The sequence below is a fragment of the Hydra vulgaris genome, chromosome 02, assembly GCF_038396675.1.
Source record: "Hydra vulgaris chromosome 02, alternate assembly HydraT2T_AEP".
Lineage (NCBI taxonomy): Eukaryota > Metazoa > Cnidaria > Hydrozoa > Anthoathecata > Hydridae > Hydra > Hydra vulgaris.
Genome location: NC_088921.1, coordinates 63,083,147 through 63,101,251, shown reverse-complemented (window position 1 = coordinate 63,101,251; position 18,105 = coordinate 63,083,147). Strand labels below are relative to the sequence as shown.

The window sequence follows — 18,105 nt, the reverse complement described above, 5'->3', positions numbered from 1 at the left end:
TTACTTGCAAGTATTGGGTTTGTCGATTGTGTTTACCCAAAAAATACAAATTTGTTGAAGAGTTTTTTTACATGAAAATATGCCGCGAACCTGTTTCTGCCGATGAAACAAGTCTTTTTTTAATTAATAAATGATTTTTTTTCGTATATTTGATTAAAACAGTTTTTTGGAAACTTAACTTCTAGTAAGATTAGTTTTCATTTTATTTTTATTTAATTTTGCTCGATTTTCTTAATATCCTTAATTAGTTTTAATTTTCTTAATATCTTAAAAAATTGTTATTAAAAATTAACTAGTTTACTATTCCCAAATTATAAGAAGAAAAGCAAACGTTTTTTTTCTTCATAAAAATCAATTTTTTTAAAGATTTTTAAAACATTTTTTCTTAATTTTTATATATTTACATAATGTAAAAAAATATTTGAATCTGAAGCTAAACCGTTTACTCTTACCCCAGTTTACTCTATAGAGTTTAAAATAAAGAATCTAATAAAGATTCAATCAAGTTAGCATATAAAAAAAAGAAAGCTAACTGAACTATTGTTACTATGTAATAAGTAATTATATTTTAACAAAAAGAAGACAACTTATTATTATGCATAATATAATAGTTTGATCTTAACCGTGTAACCTATGAATTTATTAATTTTATAGTCAGATTTTTGAAAATAAAAAAACTTGACCTTATTATTTTAAGATCATAATCAACCTTATAAATTAAAGATTATATTTAAGTACCTGCAAAATTTTGAGTTTTTCCCACATTTTATATACATCATTTATTCTTATAGCCAGATTTTTAAAATTAAAAAAATCTAACCTTAATATTTAAAGATCATATTTAAGGATCTGCAAAATATTGAGTCGTTCTCACATTCTATATACTGATGTCTATTATATCTCTATATATACTGATATCTATTATATATCATACTCCTTCACTTGACTCTGTACTTGAATTCTTTAGTTTTGAAATAAATGAGCCTTGAATCCATTATTTAATTCAATTCTTGATACTGAAAGTTTAAGATATATCATTGTTTTTTTTTTAAATATCTTTGCTTCCAACAAGGCTGTAAGCAACCACTATTAGAGTTGGAAATTACTGGAAAAGAAAAGGTGAAGTTTGTAGAACAAGATAACGATTAACAGACAACATAAAAGTTTGCAAATTGTATGAATCAAAACAGCAAGATGAAGGAAGCGAATTCCGAAGAACTGATGTTCGAGGAAATGAACTAGACAAAAAGTTTTTGGAGCACTTAAGAACAATCACAGAAAAAGGATGACACTTAATTGAATGACGAGTAACACGAGAATGAATTTTAGTAGATGGCACCAGAGACACTAGCTCTTTAGAGCAGTGCTCATTACAATATTTGTAGAAAAAGAAAGAGAAGCAACATTTTGACGATTTTGATAATGGTTAGAAGTTGGGTGCAAGAGCAGGTCTAACTATGTTTACAATGCGTTTTTGCACCTTGTCTAAAAGAGAAAGAGCATTATTAGAAGATCCGCCCCAGATATGGCAACAGTATTCCATACAAGGACGGATTTAAGATTTATAGAGATAATGATTAGAATCCAGAGTAAGAAAGCATATGATAGTAATTTTGCAATGGATTTGATATCCGTTTTCGAAAAATAATTGAAAGTAAGAGTTAATTCTAGAAGATGAAAGGTAGATGACTTATTGAGGACATATCGTTCACAAATATGGGAAGATCTAAATTATTGCGATAATTATTGGTTGAAAAATTGGGTTTAATCTAAATTAAGGTTCACCAGCATCTGTGACACCCATGCTGTATCAGAAGTAAAATCCTTTCCAAGCTCAAATGCCCCCTCCTAGCAATCAGAGAGTGTTGGCTTTTAATCATGACAGGAATAAGTGGTAGTATCATCAGCGAACATAGCCTTTTTAGATATCTAAGAATATCTGGAAGATCTTTAATGTTAATTAAAAAGACTGTAGGGCCAAGGATTGAACCTTGAAAAACCTCTAAAGTTACAGTATATGCAGAAGAGTGCTGTCCATCGAGGATAACTTATTACTACGATTGCAAGAGGAGGACTCAATAGTCTTAAAGATATTTCCGTAAAAAGAAAGCTTATGGAGAAGACCAGCATTCCAAACTTTATCGAAAGTTGTAGAAAAATCAAGAGTCTTATAAAAGTCTTATATTCAATATAGATGTATTGAAGTAAATTGAATTTTGTCCTAAATATATCAAACTTCTTAATTAATTATTGTTCTTGAAAGTTTTTCGTTTAAGTATTGCTCTGTTTACGTTTTTTTTTTGTTTTTTTAGTTTCTCATTATCGTGTTTACTTAAAATTAGTAATTGTACAGAATATAATTATTCCAAGACACGGAAAATCTGTTTCAGAATACATTTGATTTAAGAGCGATAGCTTTAACCTCTCATCCTCTATCTAATGCACGATTAAACCTATCGTTTTTTACTATTAGCAAATCGGCTGTAGAACGAGAAGATCGAAATTTATATTGATGATCAGAAAGTAAGTTATTAAATTCAAGATAAAAGATTAAATGCTAGTTAATTAAAGATTCAAAAACCTTGCTTACGATAGGAAGAAGACTAATGGGACGGTAGTTAGGCTAGTCAGATCGCTCTCCGGTGTTTTTGAAAATAGGGATAATAGATGCCGTTTTCCGGCTTGCCAGAAAACAAGACTCCGATAAGCACTTGTTAAATAGTTTTGAAAGTATAGAAAACTGCTCCAGAAAAAAATTCTGCTATACTAGGTATGTTACCCGGATCACAGGCTGTAGAAGAGTCTAATCAGAAAATTACGTTAGTTACAGAAGCTGGAGTGATACTAATGTCAAGCAAGGGATCAACCTGTTTGACGGCTATATCAGGTAGAACGTAACTGGTGGAATCAAGAGATGATACTGATGAAAATTTCTTAGTAAACAATTCAGCTTTGTCTTTAGGTGCGGTGGAAAAGTCTGAACAATACAAGAGAGGTGGAATAATAGATTTCCCCTAATATTAATACAGTTAAAGATTCTACAAAAGTCACGAGAACTTAATTTTTGTGAAGAATTACAAGATTTCATAACCTGAGAACAGCCGGCTTTGGCGTTAGACAAAACCTTTTTACAATGGTTTCAAGCAATTGCAAATAGAAATCTGTTTTCTGGAGTATCGTTTTGCTCATTGATAGAAAGTAACGGTTTCGATTAGAAATTGCAGCAACACATGATGAGGAAAACCATAGAGAAAAGTGAGGCTTGACTTGGAATTGTCAAGGGGGAATAAAAGATTCCATGTTTTCCTGAATCCACGAAGTTATGTAAGAAGCACATTTTTCAGCAGGAAGATGAAAGATTTCTACGCAAGGGCCAACACGAAGAAAATCACGGAAAGATTCCCAGTTAGCTCTAAGGTAGTTGTAAGAGGTACAATGATAAGGGGATTCAAATGATAAAGAAGAATGAGATAATGGTTTAAAGAGAGATCAAACCGTGATCAGAAGCATCTAAGGGTGAATGTGGAGAAATTCAACACTAACTTGAGTTGTTAACTGGAAGATTTCGTACAATTCCGTAAAAATAAAATTCTTTCAGAAGGATATCGAGAATCATGATTTTTTTTTTCGTACCGAATTTTATAAAACAAAACAAACCGTCGATGTTCATTTCGCTATTTCTAGTTACGAAATGAAGCCTTTTGCAAATTTAATTACGAAATAAAACTATTTTGCTACATACGAAAGTAGCGCTTAAGGAAGTCGCACTTGCGAAACGAGCTCTTTTGCTAAACGACGCACAGTGAAGTATTTCACTTTAAAAGTTGAACACAATTATTTTATGTTTATTATCGATGTGACACGTAGTAAAAAGAAGTTTAGGGTGTATTAAAAACGATTGGTCACACATGAAATGTAAAGAATTTATTATAATATATATATATATTAAAACAAAAAATACATACTTTTATACATCTTACATACTTTAACAATATCTACAACTTTAAAACTATTTAACATAAAAACAAATAACTAAATTTGTAATACTAAAAAGGATATTCACACTTGAAAGATGCATCTAAACCTATACTGGGTTTCTTAATCACTGAACTTAATCCTTAAGGTTATACTTGTTGTTATGAATTATTTTTCGTTAAAAGATTAAAACCTATGGTTAATCCGCTACAAGGGACTTGACAACCAAACAATTTGAAATTAATATTTTAAATTTATTATTATAGACCTATATGTAATCCAAAATAAAATAAAACATTTTTGTACATGTCAATGCAACTATTTTCAATCAGAATATCTGACATGTCTTCAATCGTCATCGCTTGTGACTCACAAGCGAGAAAACTGTTAAAGAGATATTTTAAACAGACTTCTGCTAACTTCGGATCCTTTGCTAAGCAGCATGAGAAAAAGACCCCAGAAAAAATGAAAACCATTTTCCAGTGAGACAATAGGACTCTTGATGTCAGAAAAATTAGAAGACTCACAACTTGTTTGCTGGCCATTAGGCAGTATAGCCTGTTTAATTTTCGTGGTGCGATGTCTTAAAAGCTTATGTATAGTCGGCGTCATTGGGTGCCACCCATATAAATCAACATAAAGTTTGGCCGTCTCATTTGCAAAATTTTCAAATTTTTTTTCATTAACTTGATGCTCACTCGAAATAGCTTCAAAAATGACAATACATTTTTTTATAAGAGTTATATCAACCCCTGTTATGCGGGAAGCGGTTAGGGGATCGGTGAAAAATTTTTTTGATGTATTCCCATCATTACTGATCCCAAATCCAGCCTTAGGAATATCAACCAACAGCCCTAATTCATCTTTAAAGGCATTTTGAACTTTTTGTTTTGTTTCCGCTACTATTTTTTTATTTTCTCCTGTTCTTGCTTGCCATTTTTTTATTGGTATTTTATACGATATATGCAGCAAGGATTCAAAAAATCTGATTCTTGCGTGCAGTATTGATAGCCCAAATTTCAGTGTTTCACGGCTTTCTGTCGTTTTTTTATTCAAGTCATTAAAATCTTTTGCCCACGTATATAGCATCTCATTGTCGATGTCGTATTTGTAGCAGCAGTGCAAACTTTTCAATTAATCATAGTAAAAAAAAAAAAATGCTTTATTTGCAAATTACTACCAAAAGCGTTTATTATTTCACTTTTTCTCAAGCCTTTTATTTGGTTCTCTACATATTCGATTTTATCATTCGTTACGTCTTCGTTCTCCCGAATAAAACGTAATATTATTGGTCGAAAATACCTAATAGATGATGATGCTAGGTTTTTCCAAAGCACCTACTTTCGGTTACCAATATGGAATATTAGCCACAGGGGTACAAAAGAACTTTGAAATATGTTAGCGTCGCTATTGCCTATTTGAAATTTTTGTTTAAACGTTTAATGTTGTGAGTCATCGCAACCCCATTTCGAAATCAATTCTAAATTAATTATTTCTTTTTACATTTAAAGTTTCAATAACTTCATTCAAATAACAACATAATCGCCTAGACGTGTGACCCAGAAGATCTTGTAATTTAATTTCTGAACAAGTTTCTGTAACTGTTATTTTTTCTTCTGGTGGATAACATTCTTCTTTGGCTTTTTTTATAACTGAATAACATGGATACATGTTATTCGCTTATAAAACAATATGGATGGGTTCTTGTTGGCTGTATGAATAATTTCATATTATTTTTTTGTCATATCAGCTTCCACAAAAATTGACAACGCTTCTGATGGTGTGTGATTTTTAATGATATCTTTAGTAGATGTATCAGTTTTCCTATATTGCTTGTGTTTTGTGGGCGTAAATAAAATTTCCTTTATAACGTTAGACGCATCACTATTACCTGCAGCACGTTGAATCATTTGAGCACCATGCATCAACTGCTCACATGGCATATGTTCCCTTAAAACCCTTGTTTTTTGCCTTTTCGTTGGTGAACTCGATTCACAAAATTCTTTTGACGGTCGGCCGGTCTTTGCTACCGTCCATGTTGGTAGAGCTATGGTGGTATTGAGCCATTGTTTGTTATTTTTTAATCTTTTACGGCTAGCGTAAAAAAAAAAAAAAAAAAAGCCATTTTTTCACCTTTTAAGTTCCAACTTAAACAAAAATGGGAAATTTTTGTTCAAGTTGGAACTTAAAAGGTGAAAAAAAGGCTTTTATTGCACTTTTTTCATTTGCAGGGCATTTGGTTTTAAGGTGTTCTAATAAAAACACGAATTTGTCGTCAATTTTTTTCTCGGAACTTTACTCCAAGACTTCATAAAGTGATCGTCTAGTCATCTCTATTGTAATAGCTACAATAAAAATAGGAATAAAACAAAATAAAAGTTTTAATCACAAAAAAAAAAGTTTTTTCTTTATTAACTAATAAAATTAATAAAATTTTAGGGCGCGTAAATGCGCAACTTTTGTAAAAAAAATGGTAAATAGAATATCTAAGCCTTACGTGAACCACAAGCTCGTAGCTTAATTAGGCTTAATTGATATTCAAAAACACTTTTTAATATTGTGTATACAAAAAATAATAAACTTTTTACATCAAATATTGATGAGAAATGTGACAGTATCATATAAAATAGAGAAAAAAAATATACCAAAAGTATGATCTTACCTTCTTTTTCAATATCCATTATGGTTTTAAAAATTTTTCACTAACCACAAACTCAAAAAACGATTTGTAATAATGCTCGTCAACAGAATCGTTGAAAAACAATTAAACTCATTATCACGATTACTCGATTTTTAAAGCCGCCCCAAAATGTGTAGGGGGGGGGGAAGGGTCACGTAAATGACCATTTAGGGATGTAACCTTTAACAACGCACTAATAAAAACAGATTTTGACAAAATTTTGAAAATCGACTTTTTATCAACTTTTTCGTATAAATGCCCCGCTATGCGACATTTCAAAGTCTATGTATAGACTTCGAAATGTCGCATAGTGTAATGTCGCATAAATTTTATTTTTTTATAATTTTATTTCTTTATAAAAAAATAAAATTATAAAAAAATAAAATTTTTATTTACCATAAAGTTTAGAACAAAATTTTATTTTCAGTATCGCAACACATGAGAATTTAAAGGTTTTATTTTTGAAAATACCGATAAAAAACCAAACTTCTTTCGAAACGAAACTCTTTTGCACCGCAACTTGCGAAACAGTTCTTAACGGAAAAAAACTTACGAAACGCGACATAACAAATATATTCAATTACGTTTTATGAATCAAATACGTATAATTAACTAAGTAATTAAAATACTAATTTTTTATATGATATTGATAAGTTTCAGTTTTAAACTTTTATAAAAAATCAAGATTTTTATAAAGTAAAGAAAATCACTTAACAAAAATTTTTTCCATTTTACACCGTGTTTCATCAACAAAGATTCATCAGAAAATTTTCTGATGAATCTTTGTTGATGAACGTTTCATCATAAAATTTTCTGATGAATCTTTGTTGATGAAACACGGTGTAAAATGGAAAAAAATTTTGTTAAGTGATTTTCTACTAATATATATATATATATATATATATATATATATATATATATATATATATATATATATATATATATATATATATATATATATATATATATATATATATATATATATATGTCACCGTAAATGATGTATTTTCAATTTTATATATAAATTTCATCATAATATTAAGATGTTATATATATATATATATATATATATATATATATATATATATATATATATATATATATATATATATATATATATATATATATATATATATATATATACACATATATATATATATATATATATATATATATATATATATATATATATATATATATATATATATATATATATATATATATATATATATATATATATAGGTATACAGGTTAGTATACCTATATATATATATATATATATATATATATATATATATATATATATATATATATATATATATATACGAGAGTACTGATACATCAACTGCAGGTTTAGTTTGTAGAGAATTTGACTAGATGTTATTCTTTTTTGAATTCCTTTTTTTACTACCTACTTTTAAGCCATATATCTTTTATTCTCACAGAATATACTATGACAATATTACAGTCTTGTTTAACATAACATCACAATAAAAAGATGTATAACTTTTTTTGTCTTTGTATATACAATGCGTATTGTAATTTTTTTACAATGACAATTTAGATTGTATACATAATTTATATTCTATTATGAAAAATCTTTGTAGAACAAATTAAATGTAATATAAATTTAATTTTGGTAATAACTGTGACAATAGACATTTCCCATCGGTACACGCGCAATGCATTGTGGTAGTTGTATTTATCTAAATCAAAACAAATGTCGGAAAGCCTATTAAATAGTAATGATGAAGTTGAACTTAGTGAGAATAGTCAAGGTAAACTTAGAAAAAATATTAAAGTTGAACTTTGTAAAACTAGTAAAAATGAACTTTTTGAAAGTAGTAAAGTTAAACTAAATCTTATCAGCGAAGTTGACTTTTCTATTGACTTCAGTTCCTTTTTGTCAATACAAACAACTAATAAAAAAGTTTGTTACAAAAAAAGTGGCGGATGTACATGTTGTGTACCAAACCGTTTTAATAATTCTAAGCGTAATTAAAACTTATCTTATTATGTAATACCATAGGAAAAAACTTTAAGAAAGTTATGGTTGGACAAAATTAGCAGAAAAGACTTTAGACCTTCGTCGTCACACAGAGTTTTATTCAGCACATTTTCCAGGTAACAAAAAAATTTATATGAGCAATGTGCCAACAACTGTTCCAAAAACTGTTAAACTGACTACCTGTTTACCATAGATAACCCAAATTAGTCTTGGTGTGATACCTAAATAACTCTAGAACCTTATAAAGAAGAACTGCTAACTGTGGTAGAAAATTAGATCCTATCAAATATTAGATCTACTGACATAAAACTCAAAACGAGGATGCGTTTTTAATATATTATATTTAGAAATGTTCCTTTGAGTCCGAATATATAATAGGATAAAGACATTAATAATGACGCAAAAAGGGAAAGAAAAAAAAAGGTTTACATTTGTAAATTTGCCATTTATAAAGTAAATGGTGAAATCAACTTATCTTTTAAAAAATATTTACATTTCATTAAAGTTGTTTGTAATTTTACGCGATGGGATCTTTTTTTTCCAGATTTTTTTAGAAATTATTAGATCTTAATGTGTAAAACTTATATATATATTTATGCATAAAAGTAATAAATTGATAAGTGACATGTAAAACTACCAGTATCTTTACATCGCAAACATAAAAACAACAAAATAGATGTAAAACTAGTTTCAATTTATAGTTTTACTCGATGGGATCTAATAATTCAGCCGGATCTAATAATGTACTATAGTAATATGAATATAACCAATATGAATCTAAAGAATTGTTAAGATTGAACTAATAAAATTTGGCGTGGTAAAATGTAATAAATATAAATATATAATAAATAAATATAAAAATATCGCGACGCTGTACAAAAATTATTCCAGTTGAAGTAAAATTATTTATTTTATAAATAGTTTTACGAGTAGCTTAATACAAAGTTATACTTGAAGTAATGAAAAATCCGTGTGAATTCGTTTGATTTTTTTTATAATAATTGAAATGCTAGGAGTCAATTATTTCTCCTTGTTAAACTCACTGTGTTTTAATTTTGATGCTAAATTTAAACCTGCATTGACAAACACCTCATTAAATGTTTTAGCAATTATAGATTCTTATGTAATATCTTGATGATGATAGTTTAGTTTTTTTGGAAGACCATTTAGCTTAGGTGTTTTTTTTCCAATTACTTCTTTGATGACTTGCCACGTTTTTTGAGTATCGCCTTTAAATTCGTGTTGGTTTATTTATTGTTGGCATGAACCCATTTTGAAATATGATGTTCATAAAATTTTTTACATTTTTATTTGTGTCGTAATCAAGCGCATTATAATTAAAATCCCCAACAAAAAAGACACGTTTGTCACATATAATTTTGTTTTTGATTAAATTTTTAAAGCGTTTTTCAAAAAGTTTGTTATTGCCAGATGGTGGTCTGTCCCAGTCAAAAATAAAACCGCGTCCCACATGGGTTCCGCGTGGGTTCCGTGTGGGATTGATGGGATTTACATGGGACGGATTTTCCCATGTGGTATCCGTATGGAAATTTGTCACCTTAAACCCATGTGGGTAATCCCTCATGGGTTACATGTGGGAACCATATGGTATTAACACATATGGGAAATCCCACGTGGGTTTCCTGTGGGATTTGCATGGGAATTAATTTGAAAGCTGGAAACTAAAAAAAAACTTTTTAAAAAAAACTAAAAAAATTTTTTAAATCGACATTGCATTGCGTTAGTTTATACTGTGTGAAAGTATTTTATAATAATATAGAGAATGGCAAGCAGGTATGTAAGTACCACGAATAATGTTTATCTTTCTTTATAGAAATAAGATTAAGATTTGTGCAAATAGACGTATTATCAGGGTAATATAATAGTTATTTGAATATAGATCTTGAGTAAATTATTTGCAAACAATTAACTGATGCAAGTTGAAATGTTGTCAAAAACCAATCTTGCATGCATGAGACACTGCAGTGTCCCACAAAGAAATGCAGGTTTGAAAGTCAAAGAATTCCCAATTTTCTTTATTAAAAAAAGAAAAAAAAAAGGATGATAAAAAATGGAGATGGGTTTCTGTAACTTTTTTTATCCGCTAAAACTTTTAACTTTAGATATAATATGGTCCTTAAGACTTGAGGGACTTACGAACTACATTGAGGAATAAAAACAGGATATTTGCAGAAACTTTTCAATTTTTAATCTGGAGTACCACAGTGTTATTGGGAATAAAGCCTCTGGGTCCAATTTTCAAAGTAATATAATCTAAAGTAATGTTTAAATAAAATAATATGCTTTAAAATGCATATAGTTATACATATAACTCCTGATAGTTAACTATATGTATAACTAGTTATTTTTTAAGGTTATGCTTGAACAAATTAGTACCAATTAATTCAAATTCAAGATTTAGTTAAAGTTCAAGTTAAAGTTCTTATTTATTCATTGTTTTTGTTAATTTTATATTTATTTGTTCAAATTTATCAGTTAGTACTATTTTTTACTACAGTAAGAATGTTTATCATTGTTGAACGTGATTTTATCAGTAACTTAATTTCATTTTCAACATATTTTGACAACACCCTTTATATTATAAATGATGACAGCTTTACTTTTCTATTGATGTTAAATTTATTACGTTTCAACATTAAAACAATAAAATTGATACAAAATTTCACTTTAAAACGAATACCATTAACATTGTGATAATAATAGCATTAGGAAACTAGTATTTATGTATTATTATTATTATACTATAAATAAATAGTTTTTTAATTCATTTGATAAAATAGAGACTGACAACTGATAATTAATGGAAATAAATAGAAATTATAAAAATCATGTAAACTTCATTTATTATTTCTAAATACTATATTAATGTTAGTCGACAAAGTTAAAATCAATTTAGAGCATTGTTATTAGTTCTTTTGCGATTCGCACTTCCACTTCTGTCTCTCAAATTTATAAAATAGGTGGTCAAAGCTTGCTCAATAAGTAAGTTCTCAGCATAACAATGCTTTTTTTTTACACTTTCTAAAGAGAAATATGGCAAATTGATTACTTATTTTACCTAAATCATAGGGTCATCTATGCATAATGATGTCAGATGATGACCCGTTTAATTGAACACCTTCACCCTTTATTAAACTCAGTCATTTTTTTGCCATCTCCCATTGAAAATGATGTCAGTTTTTGTTATCATATTATGATGGTATATCTGAATTGTTAATATAACATAAAAAATGCATATACCATCAATTTTTTTCTGGTTCAATTATACATTTATTCTCAACAGTACTAAAAGCAAAAAAAACAAACATAAATTGTTCTTTCAGATAAGCAAGCTAATTTCTGAATTTAAACTATTTTCCCAATGATCCTCTACAGTTTTAAGCAACAAAAGCAAGAAGTTTTTAGACCACATTGTTGGTGTAAATACCTCTAAAACCTGCTCATAGCTAGCATAATTTGTTTTACTTTTTTTAAAAATAAAATATTTTACTTTTTTTTTATTTCAATTTTTAATTCAAAATTCAATTCTTAACATCCCCTCCCCATTGTCAATTATTGTTAAACTCACACTGCCCCTCTATCTACTGGCATCATTTAAGGGTGATCCCATAGCCTAAATACTATATATATATATATATATATATATATATATATATATATATATATATATATATATATATATATATATATATATATATATATATATATATATATATATATATATATATATATATATATATATATATATATATATATATATATATATATATATATATATATATATATATATATATATATATATATATATATATGTATATATATATATATACATATACATTATTTTTACTTTATTTACGACACCATTTGATATACAATAAACCCTTACAAAGCTTACAATAATTCAGTTAAAATTCAATCTGAGTTATTGAAATGTATTAAATTTAACATCAATAGAAAAGCTGTCATCATTTAAAATGTAAAGGGTGTTGTCAAAATATGTTAAAAGTAAAATTAAGTTACTAATAAAATATCGTTACCTTACATTGTAAGGTAACGATATTGTCAAACTAACAATAAGTTTTTTTAATAATTAAAATGCCTTTAAAATGCTTTGTACCTTTTTGCAAGTCAAACTATCTCAACTACAACAAAAATATTACTTTATACAACTACAACTACAATATCAATTACAATTACAACAAAAATATCAATACTCGACTACAACCAAAATATCAACTTATTAGGTACGTGCGTATCTGGCTTTTTACGGCACCGATTTCAAAGTAAAAATTTGTGACCTTTTTTTTCACAGCGTGCTCGAAGTCGGTGTGGTAAAGATGTATTTATTTGTCTTTTTTTTTAGTATTTTATATCAGCTTAGACTTTATTAAAAAAGTAGAATGTTTTATCTTGAATAAATTATGGTTTTTTTTTACGTGTAATAAATTTTTCAGTTTTTTTATTGCTATTTAAAATTTCGTTCCTGTTCTGGCACTGCATTGATATCGAAGGCATGTTGGTACATATTTGAAATTTTCCAGTCAATTGTATAGATCTATTTTCTATGTGCCTGCCAAATTTCATTAAAAAATATTCATGACCAAATACCGTATTTTTCGACCCAGTAGAGGTACCATTTCCACCTCTTTTAGTGTTACTGTTACTGTTACACTTTATAAAACTGTTTCTGCTATTGTTACTGTTGCTTTTTGTTATAAATTCTGTAGTTTTTTTTACAGTTACCAGTGGTTTTCATTCGTTTTTAAAATTTTGTTTCTGTACCGGAGGTGCATTAATATTGAAGGCATGTTGGTACATATTTAAAATTTTTAAGGCAACTGTATACATCTATTTTTTATGTGCCTGCCAAATTTCATCAAAAAATATTCATGACCACATGCCCTATTGTTCCGCGCAGTGGAGGTATGTATTTCCACTTCCGTTACATAGTGTTAGGGGGAGGGGCGGTTTTTGACAGTGGAGAATTCAGTATTTTTGATTTTTTTATTCATTATAATGATATATTTTATTAGAACTGTTATACAAACTTTATTTTTAATAGCCTTTTACTACTAAGGATATTTGGGTTTTCTCTTTTTAAAATTGTTAAATGATGTACACAAAAACTAACAAGTATAATTAAGGTGGTTATATATATATTTTTTTTTTGATAGCTAACTCTTTTCACCCACCAAAATTAGTGCAAAGGCAAAATTCTGCCAAATAAAATTTAAAATGCTAAAATTAAAATTGTATAACACTATTTTACGATGATTCTGCATAAAATTCATTAAAAACATAAAACAGCATTTTCTCAGCTTTTTCCATACCCATAATTTACCATATAGCCACCTTAAGCTATATATGATATATAAAAATTATACGTATATTTAAAATTTTTTTTATAGATTAATGGCGATTTTTTAAATTATTTAATTATGATTAATAGCCGACCCAATTAAATAGTAGTATTATGATTGTTGAATTTAATTTAGTGCATCATGGGACCTCACAAGAAAACAAATCTTTTTTATGGTAAAGCTAAAACTTATTTAGCTTGTAATTTTCCAATACCAGCTCATTTAAATATTGGCTGTAGAAATGGACATGTACTGCATATATTTGCAACTAACAACGATTCATATAAAGTAACTGTAGAACTAATCGGTAAGTATTTTAACATCAAAATTTGTATAAGTCAGATTCAGCAAACAATGAGTGACACTTGCAAGATTAACGGGGAGTAAAGACTATTATAAACAAAGATTATTCTTTGTTACTAATTAACTTTTTCACCTTAGGTATCCGTGAGTTGTGTGTTTTAGCTTTAATTGGAAAGCTACTTTCTGGTCCTTGGATGACAAAATTTTATATTGCACCAGGTACAGGACTTGACTACATATCTGGCATTCAGGTAGTAAAAGATGTTCGGAACACTCTTATTGAGAGCAGCAAGAATCCTTTATCTCTACTTAAACGAAAAACTGATTTCTTTGGTAATGATATTGAAGATGTAGTTTTTGATTCAATAATCAGCTTTTGCCCAGTAACTGATGAAATGAGTAAAGCATTAGCTGACTGCCTTAATGCAGTTATTAGCGTCATTGACAGGCAGTACAAGCGGCAATTTGAAATGAGTTCTAATGATCACCTTAAAGACCAGACTAAGTCAGCTAGGCTTCACAACATTGATTCAGAAGAACTTATGGGTATGTTTAGCGCTGCAAAGCACAAAGCTCCAAATGCTACTCTTTGTTTTCTTTCTTCAAAACTTCGTGCTTGCAAAAGTAAAACAACTGCACTGCTATGCAAAAAGCCAAATGATATTCAAAACAAGTTGATATTATGGGCTATCTCTAATGCCAGAAAAAAGCGGTTTACAAATATGCAATGTCATAATGACCTGAAGTTAGAATTGATAAAACGAATAGCAGATAAAATTCAGAAAAAAGAAAACAAAGAACGCAGAAATGTAGAAAAAATATTAAAAAATTGCATGCCTGATCAGGTAAAAGAAATGTTTCCTGACCTAGAAAATAATGAGGCCTCAGATATTGAAGAAATTCTTATTGGAGCTTCTATTGGAAGAAGTATTTGCCACATGTGGTTCGATAATGCCACTAACACCCAGGATGTATATTACAGCAGAATTGTTGGCATTAAAAAGAAAAAAAGTGATGTATATATAGTTTCTTATTGGAAACCAAAAGAGAATGAAGATGATGATGGTGTTGAGTATGATGTGAGCAAATATCAACTTTCTGCAGACATAATAAGTGGTGATATGGTGATAACATAATAGAAATGTGTAATAAGGTATATGTTAAATAAGGTATATTTTAAATAATAGTATGTCTTATAAACTTGCATTAACAGATATTATTTACAGATAGTAGGTTAATCTTTGTTTTTTATAATAAATTTTACAGTGCCTAATGTATATCATATTCTCTACCCTCCCCTTTTTTTAAGATAATGAAAAGATTTATTATTATTTAATTTCTTTTTATTTATACATATATGTATATACATATATGTATATAGAAATGTAATTTTAGGTAGTCGGTTTGTTACCGATATCCAACAACCAGGGTTGACCTGGTTGCAACGAGCTATGGGAAACCAAAGCTCATTTACTATTTGACATAAGCAAATTGCCTGGCTCATGACAATTAATGTTAATCATAATGATGGCTATACATTGTTTCTACCCAGAAAGACAGACTTTTGCTTGCATGGATTGAGAGATGTAAGTGTTTAGTTACAATAAATCAGTACACTCTAGGCAAATGGCATATGCCATTACCAGATAGTTACGCTAACACATAACTTTCTTTTCATTATAACTTATAATCAAATCTATTATATTTCAGGTTAAAAAGTATTGAAGGGTCTACTTCTATCGATTTTTTTGTTTGGTAATGGAAAATGTGTTGTGTATCAGGAGTTAAGTGATTTTGAATTTTTTTTTAAGATAGGAAATCATTCTTATCTTCTCTAATTTATAATGGGTTTTTCAGTTATTGTGCTAAATATCTAATATAATTTCATTTATCTTTTATTGCAAGGTTTTAACTATGATGGCAGCTTGCTACTGTAGATGTTTATCTTAAAGACCTCAAGATTATATTTATTAATTCAGTAATAACAGTTACATGTTAATTTATTATACATTAGTTAATTGTTCGCCTTAATTTTTTTTTTAATTTTATATATCTGATATATTTTATCTTATCTATCATTGCAAGGTTACGCAACATGATGAAAACCACACGATTGCTTCGATGGATGTTGATCTTTTTCATATCAAGATTAAACCGGTTCATATTTATTTAGAGATTGATTATGTTTATTAATGCAATAATAACAATTATATGTTTATTTATTATCCGCGCCATAAGGCATCCTTATTTATTATCCGCGACATAAGGCATCATAAATAGTTATGGCGATATTAATTTAGGGGTTTACTTTATTTTAGATATCATTGGATGTGGTTTCCTTTGCGTACTAAAGAATCGACTCTTTCTAGCTATGGATGTCACAGTTTTGTTTGCTTCAAAAACTAGGCTTTCTTCAAAGCCACAATTCTGTTAAAAACATTATTAAGCAAAAAAGAAAATAATTATTATAGTCTAAATTTTTTGTTAAAGAAGTATGTTTTTAAAAAAATTATTTTTATTTGTTGCGGTTTCTTGGAATTTATATATAGTTAGATAGATATAAGGACTACTGAAGAGAAAATGAAGGAGAGCCGTGGTGGACGTGTCCCCTTCTCCCCCATTGTTTAGATGGATATATTTTTGTAGATTTTTAGTTGAACTATATGGTGTTTTATGATTATTTTTTTGTACTCCGGCCCCCACTGAAATATCACGCCATTTCCGATGTTATATATGCATATATATATATATATATATATATATATATATATATATATATTATATATATATATATATATATATATATCTTTCATTGAAAATCATTAGTAACGATAAAAATAAGGCGAAAACGCTAAGGCTTTTAATGTATTTAAAGATCACCTATATGCATTTAAACATACGCTATAGAAATCCTAGCCTTGGTGCATATTTAATAAAATAAATATATATACCCTTAACCATAAATGTATATATATATATATATATATATATATATATATATATATATATATATATATATATATATATATATATATATATATATATATATATAGAACCCTTAGATGTTGTCCGAAAGTTTTTTCCATATTTTGTTGACAAAAGGTAAAAATTAAAATTCAAGACCGGAATTTTTTTTTTTTAATAATGATAGACTGCCTGCCCCAACCAAACCCTCAGTCGATGTAGCAGCACTCCCTTGCGGGTCAGGCTATTTGTCAGTCGATGTAGCAACACTCCCTTGCGAGTCAGGCTATTTGTCAGTCGATGTAGCAGCACTCCCTTGCGAGTCAGGCTATTTGTCAGTCGATGTAGCAGCACTCCCTTGCGAGTCAGGCTATAAGATAGTCGATGTAGCAACACTCCGCGCATGATTTACAGTAAAAAAATAAAAATAAAAACATTTTAATAAAAAAAATAAAAATAAAAACATTTTATTAAATAAAATAAAAATAAAAACATTGTTCATATTGTTAAAAACATTCACAATGTTTTAAAAACATTCAGAATGTTTTTAAAAACATTCCGGTCAATTAAATTTGCGTTTTTGTGGTTTTTTTATATAACAATTAATTTGTAATTAAATTAATGGTTTTTACTTTCGTCCAACACGGAAATGTTGGACGAAAGTCAAAAGTAATTAAAAGTGACGTATATGTTGGCGTAAGAATCACTTTTTTCCTTCCGCTCTTCCCAAAGCCAACAAACTATAGATCTATATATATATATATATATATATATATATATATATATATATATAT

At 28.1% G+C, this 18,105-nt stretch overlaps 1 long non-coding RNA gene across 1 annotated transcript; it reads left to right on the top strand.

The window, feature by feature from the left end:
* The first annotated feature begins 15,737 nt into the window (after positions 1 to 15,737).
* On the top strand, positions 15,738 to 16,772 carry LOC136077098 (uncharacterized). The gene is made up of 4 exons (XR_010636821.1): positions 15,738 to 15,933; positions 16,058 to 16,325; positions 16,433 to 16,504; positions 16,666 to 16,772. It is a non-coding gene; the product is annotated as an uncharacterized LOC136077098 (long non-coding RNA).
* The last annotated feature ends 1,333 nt before the right edge of the window (positions 16,773 to 18,105 follow it).